Raw genomic sequence first — 12,626 nt, 5'->3', positions numbered from 1 at the left:
CAACCCCACCCCGCCGTTCGCCCGCCCTCCCTCTGCCAGGCACGGCTTAGGCGGACTGCCCCCCGAGCAGGGACGGGACAGGGCGGACGGCGTTGCATTGGTTCCGTTTCCTGTGACTGGGGGGGACAAGCAGTTTGCAAACTCTGCGCTTCGTGCTGCTCCTTGGGTGCTCGAAGAGCTGCGCGAAATAACGTTTGCCAAGCCATGATGCTCGTGCAATGAGGGCAAAAAACCAAACGAGGAGGAGGGAAAAAAAAAGGTAGGAAGTACAGAAAAAAGAGTCTTGCATGTTGCCTCTTTGTACTATAGAAACTGGGGGTGTGACTGAATATCCAAACCACCTACACTCCAGGGATGCCACCCAATCGCTGCCTGTGTGCTCTGCAGAACTCCTCCCCTCTCGTTTTGGCTAAGCAGAGACCTTTGGAGAAACTGCCTGTTTTGGCTCATGCAGACTGTAACATATAAAAGCTGTTAGCAGCTCCTGTGGCCAGAAGCTTTAAAACCAGCAGAGTTTTGCTCTTTGGGGTTTGTAGTAAGAGACACTCCTTCACAAAGGGTCATATCATCATTTAGGGGAGTGCTATATATACTGGGAGAACAATAGACTGTTCTTTTTTTTTCTTGATATTATCCAGAGGTAAGCCATTCAGCTAAATAAGTTTGCTTTGCATGCAGTTTTATCAGTGCTCATCACATTTTGCTGAAGTTAAGATTTGAATGCTTATTCTAAGATGTCCTGCTTTCATGCTTTATGTGTTTTTTGCCTACTAGTTTATCTGTGCCACAGTGTGCCAAAACAGTACATGCATATTTGACAGGCATAGCCTAGGATGTATTTTGCATTTTATGTGGAAAACATTCTATGAGGTTTCTTGCAGTCTCCCCATTTAAGATTTATAGTGTGGTTTGTGGACTGGTCTGGTGTGAGAGCACTGTCACTATTCCAGGAATATTGCTAGCTCTGATCATGATGGTGTAATGATACTTCACTTAGTGTGTTTGTAGTAAGAACCTATTATCACTTAGTATGGTTATTGAAAATTGCTCAGGAACATGTGTTCTGACTGTATTGTTTTTATGATTGAACTGACAGAATTGTTTTTCTGATCACAGCCTGCCAGTTCATTTTGCTACCCATATATACAGAATCACATCTTTGCCATCTTATTTTCTACAGATCATTTTCTACCGCCCTGACTTAAAGCAGAGTACCTCTGTGGCCTATCTTTCTCCTTTGGCATCAAAATGACAGTAATTGCTGCAATCAGTTGTGCTTTCTTATTTTGCATTCTCTGTGAAACAAGTGCGTTAGTGTTACCCAACTCCACTGACCTACTCCTGTCAGACAATAATTTCACTGACATTGAGACAGCTTTGGCAGCTCATCTGGACTCTGCGAAAATTCCCAAAGCCAGGCGGAAGCGCTACATTTCACAGAATGACATGATTGCCATTCTTGATTATCATAATCAAGTCAGAGGCAAAGTCTTCCCACCTGCTTCCAACATGGAATACATGGTAAGTGAATTTTGTTTATTTCAGAGTAAAGCAGACTCTAAGACAGTGATTTCATTTTCTTAAACAAACTGTGAGGGTTAAGTAGACAAATTATTTTTAACTGTTACTGCTTACTAAAATGTTCTTTCCTTACATTTATGAAGTTGCATTAACTTGAGCAAGCAACAGTTGAACTCTGTAACTTCTTACTTGCCCTGTTGAATTTTCATTTCCATCAGTAGTCCCAGTGAAGCTTCTGGAACACAAGTAGATGAAGTTATGAGTTAACTGCTGTTGGCGTGAAGAATAGTATGGGATCACAACACGTGTTTGCATGTGTTTAAAGTGCTAATCATTAGTAGCCCCATTGCTTTTGTGGAGTACACTGAAAGTCACTGTCCTGATGTATGCAAAAAGATAGCCAATGACCATTTCTGTTTTCTTTCACACATAGTACTTTTGGAGACAATATGGTAAAACTGTGTTTGCAAAGTAATTCATCTGATGTACTGTTTGTCTCATGCTGATGTGTTTTACCACACATACCACAGATTGTTTGTGTGCACCTAATACTTTTATTTTTGCATCAAATTCAGTGCTGCTTTTAAAGGTTTCTCTAGTATATAGCATTTCAATGTACTCAAAATATTATATTTGTGGCAAGCACCTTTTCCCCTTCTTGGCATATACTCATGATGTGAATTATCTGTTCCTGCAGGTATAATAGAAGTTATTCATTCATTGTGATTTCATACTTGGCACTACTGTCTAAAGCAGTGTGTTTGCTATTTTGTGTTCCAAATTTGAATGCATGCTTACTGTCAACCTCTAATGTTAAACATAGGTTGGCCAAGCAAAAATATTTTTACCTTCTAAGTAAGGTATTCACACTGTTTTGAAAGCACAGACAAGTTGGGTCAGCACCATGATATCTGCTTAAAGTCACAGAGTTTCTTATATGACAACAGACGATTAACAGGTTTGAGAAACAAGACACCATCAGCTTGACATAAAAAGGGGATAATAGTAATAACAATTCCTCCTTTTCAGCAGCTAATGACTAACAACTTGGACATCTTTCTATCACAGATGTTACCTAAATCAGGATTTGATCATATAATCTGCTTAACACAGCCCAGCAGTACCTCAGAATGCTGAGTCCACTCAGAATGTTGCAGGATGAAGGCCTGTTGCCATACCATAGGCTGAGTTTGAACTTTGTTAAAGTGGAGAGGTCAGAGACAGAAAAAACAGAAAGGTCAGAAGTCAAGCTCAGTCATCATTTTCATTGTTGTGCTCTCCACTGACATTTCCTTTGATTCTGCATAAATAAACTTTGTTGTAATGTCTGAGGGAATGGCAACCTACCATGCCCTTTCTTGGCTTGTGTGTTTTAGAAATGTCCTCCTGCAGCTTGCTTAAGTGAAGCCAGCACGCTGTCATATTCCCAAGAGTTTTGTAAGTGCAGCATTCTTAGCCTGTTCAATTAAAAAAAAAACACAACAAAAAACAACAACAAAAAAACCCCAAAAAAGGAACTTCAAAAGAGAAAACAATATTCCTTGATTCAGTCTATTTTAATGCACTTGTATGCATAAACTGCCAAGATTTTACTTATATTGGTTGAGTATTCTGCTGCAGCTTTGCTCTGCAATGGTATTGTGCAAGGTTTGATACAAAATCAAGACTGAAGCCATGTTCTTTACAGCTTACATGCTATTTTTCTCCTTCCCTGTCTTACTACTGGTTTTACCAGTACCAAACAGCCATAGGATGCACCTGTGTTTGTGTCAGCATCAGCCCCATCAGTAGTCTCAAGGGCAAGGTCTAAGGTTTTCTTTTATGTTTGATTTCTCAGTCTGAAAGTACTTTGGGACTTTGTGCTGCAAAATTCAGAGCAGCACCTCAAGCTACGTAGGTAATGATCTGGAGTGCAACTTGAACTTGGATCCCCAAATGGTATCCAACTCCTTTGCCACCAATTCTCTTTCAGAATTTAGTCAGTCTGTGTGTGTCCCATGTAACTTTACAGAGCAAATAAAAGACCAGTGAGAAACATTACACATAGCTTGCTCTGCCATGTGCTTCATAGCCATGGCAGCATCTATTCAACTTCTTACCTCTATGGCTACAGAAAGGCTTTAATAGAAAGGACTTGAGGATGATATGGCCCTATAAGCCTTACCAAGACTAGGGACCCCTGTATCAATAATGTCCATTTGAATTTGCTTACTCCATTCTTTGGTCTCTGTATAGTTTCAGTGTATGGCACAGCATCTGTTGTGTCTTTTGGGGACATAAGGTTGCTGCTGTTACATATAAAAGATGTTGAGTCACTCAGTACTCATTTTCATAAATAAGACAACAACCATTTTGCCATTACCAGGAGACAACATGCACTGTGCTTGAAAGAACCTTACAGAGTGTGTGTTCCTATCCTGAATACTATGGAAAAGTGCAGTGGCAGGGATGAAAGTGGCCACTCCATTTCCCCCTAACAATGACTAAAAAGGATGTCACATGTTAAGGAGCTGGCATTACTTACAGGTGCAGTAGATTGTGGAAATCTCTTTTAAGTGTGTTGAAGTAGTGAAAGACTAAGCAGTTTGAAGCACAAGAGAGGGATATCCACAGCCATATTAAATTGTGGGTTTTTTTCTTTGTTCTTTTTTTTCCTAATTCTGTTAGGAACTCTGTTGTTCTTGTGAATTGCTGTATTGCATTCTCACTTCTTTATGGCTCCATTTGCCTTTTCTTCTGCCGTGCTAAAAACTCAGGGTTTAGCTGTAGGAGTCGATCCTTGTGATTCCAGCTCCACACTTTTTCAGGGCTTGACAGATTCTTTTCCTTCTCTTGATACAGTCTGCTTCTCACCCATTCAGTGCATTTGTAGATACTTTGAAATCCTTGGGCATTATTCTGTCTGCACCTACTATCTTGAAAGTTTGTGTGCTGTAGGACTTGGGATGAGAGGTCTCAAAGAATGTCTTTGAATGCACATGTGTTAGGCAGTGGAGGTTCAGATGAACACTGCAGTAACAGAGATGGAGAAGCGTTTTAATTTTCTTTGGGAGAGGTAGGTCTCGGTGCTGTTCCAGCCTGCTGTCGTATGCAGTCCCCAATGTAAGTGGACAGCTGGGGAGTCAAAAGCAACAATAGGAGGCATTGATCAATACCTATCAAAAGAAACAAGCGTGTCTTAAGCCAATAAGAATTCGAGCAGTCTTTCTCTTGGGATATTAGCACCCTGTGAGTCAGACTTTAAAGTAGTCCTGCTTTTGGTTCTGATTCTGGTATAGCTGATGCCTTCAACTGGAAATTTTTCTGCAAATACAATGCTAGAGTTAGTGTGTGTGTGAAGGAAAGTGAAAGAACAAAAACAACTTCCAGTCCTGTAATTCAGAGGTAATGGCCTTTTTTTTAAAATATGGATCTTATGATATACTTCACTCTTTATCCTAAGACTGCCATTCTCTGGTCTTTCCTTGTGCTCTAAAAGCTGATGCCATACTTGCAGAAAGAAAGATTACACCATCTTTTTGGCCTGGCAAAGGGTGCAAATCATCCACTTGGCTTTGCATACTTTTACTGGAGAAAGTAGAAAGGTTCCATAAAATGAATGATTCAGAGAAGTGAGGTGTAGAAGTGCCTGCAGCTCTCTAGTGTGGAAGGTATGTAAATCTGAAAATCCAGGGGAAGTCTGTGAACAAGCAGATCCCTTTCTGTGAATGTTAATCCTGTACTGTAGAGGCCTGTGCTGCCTTTCAGGAACATCTCAGCTACTTGGTAGGCCAGTAAAGATTTGCAATATGTTGCCAGCTAAAATTTGAGTCTCATAAAATGTGTCATTTAGTGTGCATTGGAACTATCTTTAGGCTCCCAAAACATTCATTAAAGAAGTACTTGTCCCTGTGAGAATCAAATGTTATTTTTACCTTCCCTACAATCATCCCCACTTGAGGCCAGTTTCTTAAAAGTCCACATGTTCTTTGTTGTAACCTACATCACTTACAAAACCTGGTTGGGCAGGTGCTTACATACAGTCAGGCTCTTTACAGTTTCACATGCACCAAGCAGAAGCAGTAACTCTGATACAGCTGGGCCTTAATGTGCATTGAACACTGTCGTCCATGCCATTCCCATAGGAAAAGTGGGATAAGAGTGCACCTGTAGTCCTGTGAGGGAGTCCATGTGAGTCATGGGGGAAATCTGTTCACTCTGTATGGCCCAGGAATGACCCTTTTTGCTGAGGTGATGAATTTGGAGACTTTGCTTTCTGTCCACGAAGATCTGCACACAACTTTCAAAGTCAGGTCAGAGAAGCAAGAAAATAGTCCACTTAGTGATCACAAATGTAAATAACGACATTATTATTATTTCACGCCTAAATTTGAAAGTCTTGATAAAGTTTGCTTTCTGTCAAGGTGATCTTAAAAATGCTTTGTGAATATGCAGTAGGTGATGGGTAGGACAAAATGTAAAAAAACAAAAACCGTGACTTCAAGTTTTCCAAAAGCCTATGGATGTGGAAAATGTGAGTTAAATTGGTTTTCTGTCCAATTCAAAAGCATTTCTGATAAATAAGCTTCTCAGCTTGTTTACCTATTTTTTTCTGTTGTCAGTGTGGTTTCTTACAAACAATTCTAAGTCTTAGAGGACATTTTGTTCTTGATTTGTTTGCTCTGGCTCATCGACATGGTCCCACTGGAATCATCCATGTCTTTAAGTAAGGATTGCAGGGCTAGTTCCTTCAAGATTTATGTCTAATGAGTTGGATAGGATCTCTTAATTCATATAGTTTATCCCTGCCCTGTTGCAGGACTTCCTTCTGCATTAAATACATATGGTTTTCATCTTGTCTACTCTTGAACACATATAGTGATGCTGTCTCAGTCACATCTCTTGGCAAATATTTTTCCTTAGGAATAGAAATTATTTCCAAATGTCTAACCTAAATATTTCCCTCTAAAACTCAGATAATTAATCTTTATACACACTTTTTAACTGTCTAATAGAATGTCTCTCCTCTTTCATTTCAAACATTATCCTTTACATATTTACAGGCAGTTTTTTTGGCATTAATTAAGATGCATGGATGCATATAATGTTTCCTTAATTTCCATGTATGTGTCTTACAATACTTCTGCATATTGGAGCAAATTACAGTTGCACTCCATTTAGAACTCTTTTGTTAAATCAGTGAACAGCACCCTTAAATGTCAAAGCAGATTAGGGCCATCATTTTAGCTCTTCACATTTAAAGGCACTAGTGCCATAATGCAATGGATAATTTACTCTAGAAGTTACTTGCAGCCTACTTTTTGCATTGAAAAGCTCTCTTCCCGTAAATCTTATATATATGGTGAACATTGAAACAAAGTAATCAGGTGACAAGTCAGGGTGCAAAGATCTTAATCTGCTTTTCATCATGCCTGAGCACAAAGTAAATCTAAAAATAGTCCACCCCAGTGCTCTGAGTGGAGAGATACCAAGGAGCTCAGAGGTTCCCCAGTGTAGTCCAGCTATGTCAGTTTGCCATGGCTTGTACTTGCTTTATGCTGGGAATTCACAAGTAAGGTGAGAACAAATGAGAAGGGGTATGTAATGGTGCAATGTGTTCCCTGGCTTCAGTTCCTCCCTCCTGCCACTTGTGTTTCTGTTTAGCCAGCTGAGTACGTCTCTTCTGCTGGTGCTATAACCCAGCACCAGGAGCGTCTGAAGATCATGAGCTAATGAATTCTGGAATATCAATCCTCTCAGAAAAACAGAAAGAACTGACATGGTTTACATGGTTACAGTTAGGAGTGTCTGTCTGCGTCACAACTTTGAAAGAAAGCAGTCATTTTACTCAGCCTTTTTCTGCAGTGGAGGTAAAACAACCTACAGTAAGCTGTAAGAATGCATGAGTAGATGGAGCTTACTTTCTGCTAATTTTGACACAATAGAGTTACCCAGCTCTCTTTGACCTCACAGGTGAGTTTATCCACTTACCTATTTCCTACTGCACCACTGTCAATAGTGCAACACTCATTGGCTATCAGTGGGACGCAGGATGCTGCCCATTTTTCTAGCAGTTTTATCTACAAAAAACTAGGAACCCCTGTCAGTCTCAGTAACTAAACTGGTGGTCATCTAGGGTCAAATCAAAATGCATGCTAACTATGAGAAATACAAAAACCATCAGTTATGTTCAGGGTGTGTGACAGAAGACCTGTTTAAAAGCTGAACAGAAAAGACTTTTCCTGGAAAGCGCTTCTTGAAGAATCTGAAGAACTTCCCCAAAATTGCTATTGTTGATAAATATTGTGATAAAGAATGACTGTGTTAAACTTGCTTTGGTATTGAGCTCCTTTCCAATATTTTATGCATAAGAATTTTAAAACATCTATCTTGATGGTGTTTTAGAAGAGAATATTTACATTATTTAGATTTAGTATTAGCAGAAAGCCTTCTAGGAGTTTAAGTAAACAAAAAACAACCTAGTAAAGTCTCAGAAAAGCAGCCTTCCCAGAGCCCACAGAGTTAGACATTCCTTTATTATTAAATGTAGCACCTCTTGAACTTCTTGGCTAAAAACAGAGACAGGGCATTTTTCACAAGAATCTTGATCCAGAGTACACAGTACTTTGTTTCATGCATGAATGAAGATGATAGTAACCTTAAACCTCTCAATATTTTTATCCTCTTTCGGTACCTGAAAAGAAAATCTGAAAAGAATAGTCTATCCAGGTCTGTGGAAATGTGTGTCCTAAAGATGGCAAAAGATGGAAACCCCAGGATAGCCACTTGTTTGCTTTTTGTACACAGAATACTGTCTTCAGCACAGGCACTTCCATGTCTGAATGCATCTGCAGGTGCCCTGGGATGGGGTTTGAGGTCTATTTTAAGTCAACTGAGAATGAACTCATTTTGCACCTCTATCTGTACAGTGATATCTGTTAATCTGTACCAAGATAAAGAATCTAAATTTGAGCTTTTTTTTCTTCTGAGAATAAAGAACTATTGCTCTTATTCTTTATCCTGTAGAAAAAAGAAGCTGCTATGTGTTTTCTTTTGTATCATGCTGCTATATGTTTCAGTTAGAGGTACTTAGAAAATAATTACTATTTTCTTTGAAAACTTTTAAAGAAATTAACATTTTTTGTTTTAATGTCGTTAGTAACAAAAAAAGTAAAAAATATGGATTTTTTTCATGTAAGAGAGAAGCAACGCACCACAAAAGTAATACACTTTGCATTCACATTTTTTGGTTTTGAGAAAAGGCAGTTTTCTTTGATCATATTTAAAATGATAGAGGTCAGACACCTTCCTCTTGAGACTTATGACCAATTGTCAGGGTGACATGGAGCTAGACAAAGTTTGGTTCTTTTTGTTACCACTTCTGAGATAAGGTCTTGCCAACTAAAATATGCTTTGCAGTAGGTTAGGAAAGCACTGAATAGTTTAAGATATGTAGCTCTGATATTTAACTTTTCCAAAAGCTAAACAAATAATAGCGTATCAGGGAAGCTTATTGTTATTAAATCTGACAGCCTACCAATTTTCTTTGTTTCTTATTGTTTAAAAGCCTGGTGCCAAAGTTGAAAAGAAATGCAGGCAACCTTTAGAAGGAACAAATTGACTATTAGCAGTGGTCAAGCTTCAAATGATAGGAGTTTGAATTTGGACCAAATAGACACCCAGGAATATAGACTTCTGTGTAAAATATAGAATTAAATTTTCATAAGAAAATAATTTCTGGCAACAAAGTTTTTTTGATGTCTATCTGGTGGTGCTGTGTTACTCTGAGACAGGCGTTCTAATACTGAGCCCTTCAGAATTGTGAATCACATATTTAGAGGTTTGGTTATACGAGAGTAAATTGACTATAAAACGCTGCAAAATTTTACTCTGAGTTGCAGTGGAGTATTGGAAAAGCAGCTTGATGTATTAACCCTCTATTTATTTGCAAAAGAATGAAGTACAGAACTGCGATTCCCATCAATATTTTTTCTCTAGAGGATAGACTTTGGCAATTCTCTGTGTAAACTTTCTAATTAGTACCTAATGCATTTCGGAAAGGACTTGCACATGTAGTATGCACCAATTACAGTATGCACAGTAAAATTTCTAACAGGTGGCAGTTAAGAATGAAAAGTATTCATATTCTTAGAGAGAGAGACAGCCTTGTCCAAATGATCTCAGAGCCCAAATAAATATATAAAGTTTGCCAAATGTGTCTATAAATTCCAATGAGCTCATATGTTTTCATCACACAGTATGTATTGAAAAAAGTGAAGGCAAAGAGACAAGACTCTCTCAGTCACTCTGCTGAAAAAGCATGCAGTCAGAAGGGCTGATGGATTGTTTCATTAAGCTTTGTGCCAGATTTGGGGTAGTGGTCATGATGGGGTGTCCTGCAGAAAATGTCTGAACCTGAAAATGCTACAGGTTTGACCATACCAAAGAGAAGGGGAGAAGTTGTGCAAGGGATCCCAATGTTTCCTGCACACCACTGTGGGATTCCTGAGAAACAGCCACCGCAGGTGCAAGTGGTACAGCTGGTGCAAGGCTGCACGGCTGAATGACCCATAAGGACAAGACCTGCATGTTGGAGGGTAGCAGCTTACATCTGTTAATCCACCCTGGGACTTGCATTAGCAGCTGTGGAGTGCAGCTGCACAGATGGGCTGGACATGTCGGATTTTATCCCTCAGCTTCCCAACGTTTTTCTCACAAGAAGAATTCGCTTGAATCAAAGTTTTCTTCTTTCCCACTGGCTGCCATTGTGGAAGTAAGAGCTTCTGATCTTCACCTGAGCAAACAAGCAGAAGCACAGAGCTAGTGGAGAATAAAATCAAAAGTCTGAGGTAGAAGGGTTTGATTTTTGTCTGATCACTGCTAAAAGAAGGTCCTACTGGTCACCTTTCTGAGGTGCATAGGAGCCACTGGGATTTATTTGTGCCAAATAACAATCTGAAGACATTAATATGAGTCCATAGTAAACATATTAATGATAAATAGGATGCCAAAACTGACAAATTGCTACTTCTGATATTGCAAATGTGACAGTGTTGCCACTGTATTTAAGTTTCATATCTCAATGTTTCATTTGCAATCTCATCATGTAACCGCAGTCATGTAAAGAGACCACTGAAGAGTGATTAAAACAGTGTACTTCACCTGTTCATTCTGGATTTGTGCTCAGACCTGTACCTGGTGCTTGTCACTCCAGCTGTGCAGCCGGTGGCAGCCAGCTGCAGGGCTTATCACACTGTGGCTGTCGTGGCATTACGGGCAGCAGCCCTTGCCCTGTGGGTACTCAGGGAATTCATAGGAGGGTAGTGAGTGACCAGGTGTTTTGCTTAATTTCTTTGCCACTGAGAAATATGCAGAATATTATTGTAGATGATAAATCATACTGAAAAAATCCCCACCCATTAACCCCATGGTAAAGTACTGAGAGAAGCTGCTGGTATTTACTGTTCAGAGCCATACCCTGCTGAGTTTCTCTTGTAACTCTTGTGCAAGAGAGGGGAGGTCCCTTGTTGCTGGCAATAAATCTGAGCCAGGAAAAATTAAGGATTATGAGGCAAAAGAAGAATGGAAGCATAGTTCTGTTTGCTTGAATGCTTTAAAATGATCATTAGCAGACCTCGTAGGCTCCCAGGTTGAAAACATACATTTATGGATTCCTCAGTTAGTCCATCTCTCCTAGCTACATGGTCTATTGTCTGGCAGACTCAGGCAAGGAGTACTCCTACTTTTCTCTTTTTTTGTGTGTGTTTTCTTTGTGACAATGAGGACCATAAAGTTAAATGCTTCTAAAAACGGATTAAAAAATGGACACACGGATGTCCATACAGAATGAGAAAAGCATTAATACAGCGTGTCACTGTGTATTCTGCTCACTTTGTATTTAGATCAGAAATTCTTGCTACCTGTTACCACTAATAACCATTTCAGAGTACTTGCAAAGAAGTGTTCATTGCATTCTGAACTTCAGGGAAGGTATCTGATTAATCTGAGAACAGATTAATTTTTGTCTCTGAAAATCAGGAGATCAGGAAAAAAATGACTAAACATGTTTCAGCTTTCTCATGGAAACTCCTTCTTGGCTATATGGTCATCCCCATCTGAATAGTACTCCTTTTGCCACAATGCCTAATGAAGAACCAGACTACCAAAGGACAGGTAGATTTTTTAAATTTTTTTCTCACTCTCCATATTTGCGAGGAATAATGGATCTTAACTTTCTCTTCTTCCAAAGTGTGAACTTTAAGAACAACTTAAAAAGTGGTGCAATTCCAGGTGACAGTATCAGTCTTTTTTTCTCAGGTATGACATCTCTAGTGGGGGCAACTAAAATGTTAGTTTTCAGTTTACCTTTTCAGCTCTAAAGATATTACTGGTTTAAGTATCTGTTTGCTTGGGAGTTATTGAATCAGTCATATGTGTAAGAAAGATGAAATAAACATTTTATCTGCATGCACTTTATTTTTGAAGTAGTAAGTCATCAAAAAATACAATGTAACATCACTCTTAAGGAAAGTAAATGCAGTAAAGTGTTGACAGACCTTACTGATGACTTTGGAAGAAGCCAGTAATTGCCTTCTTGGAGGGGGGGAAATCACAGCATGTTTTGCAGAATTTATCAATCAGATCATAAATCTGAGGATAGATAGCAGCAGCTTGAAAAGTGAAAATTACGAATTCTCTTTTTTCTTTGACAGTGGGTTGAAGAGATATCAAAATTTGCATCCATTTCTATTATATTTACAGAGCAGCCAATTATTTTTTTTAATGAAAAATTATGACATGTTGAAATTCTGCTTATTTTTCAGGAAGTGAGGAAATATCCTCTTGCAGAAATGGGAAACAAGTCATTAAAATTTTCTGGTATATGTTAAAGCAATTTAGGAATGTGACATTTTTACACCTGCAGAGGTAGGGATTGCTTGATTTTAAGAAAAACATCCATCAAGGGTCTATGTGAAGTTTCAAGACATTCATCCTTTCCTTTCTTGATTTAGCTAATGGTGCTTTGAATGATTTATAACAACCCAGAACTAATTTGCATCACTCAAAATATGAGAGAATTCCTTCACAAAGTAAGGAAACGTAGGAAGTCAAGGAAGGGAGCCAGG

The 12,626-nt window shown here is 39.0% G+C and overlaps 1 pseudogene across 1 annotated transcript; it reads left to right on the top strand.

Annotated features, from left to right (window-relative positions):
* Window positions 1–466: 466 nt before the first annotated feature.
* On the top strand, window positions 467–1,521 carry LOC104536133 (annotated as a pseudogene). The gene is made up of 2 exons (XR_728096.1): window positions 467–640; window positions 1,181–1,521. The product of XR_728096.1 is annotated as a peptidase inhibitor 15 pseudogene (transcript).
* The last annotated feature ends 11,105 nt before the right edge of the window (window positions 1,522–12,626 follow it).

Source organism: Mesitornis unicolor, unplaced genomic scaffold, assembly GCF_000695765.1.
Source record: "Mesitornis unicolor isolate BGI_N332 unplaced genomic scaffold, ASM69576v1 scaffold20032, whole genome shotgun sequence".
NCBI lineage: Eukaryota > Metazoa > Chordata > Aves > Mesitornithiformes > Mesitornithidae > Mesitornis > Mesitornis unicolor.
The sequence above is the reverse complement of the archived record's forward strand: the minus strand, read 5'-3'. Positions and strand labels throughout refer to the sequence as shown.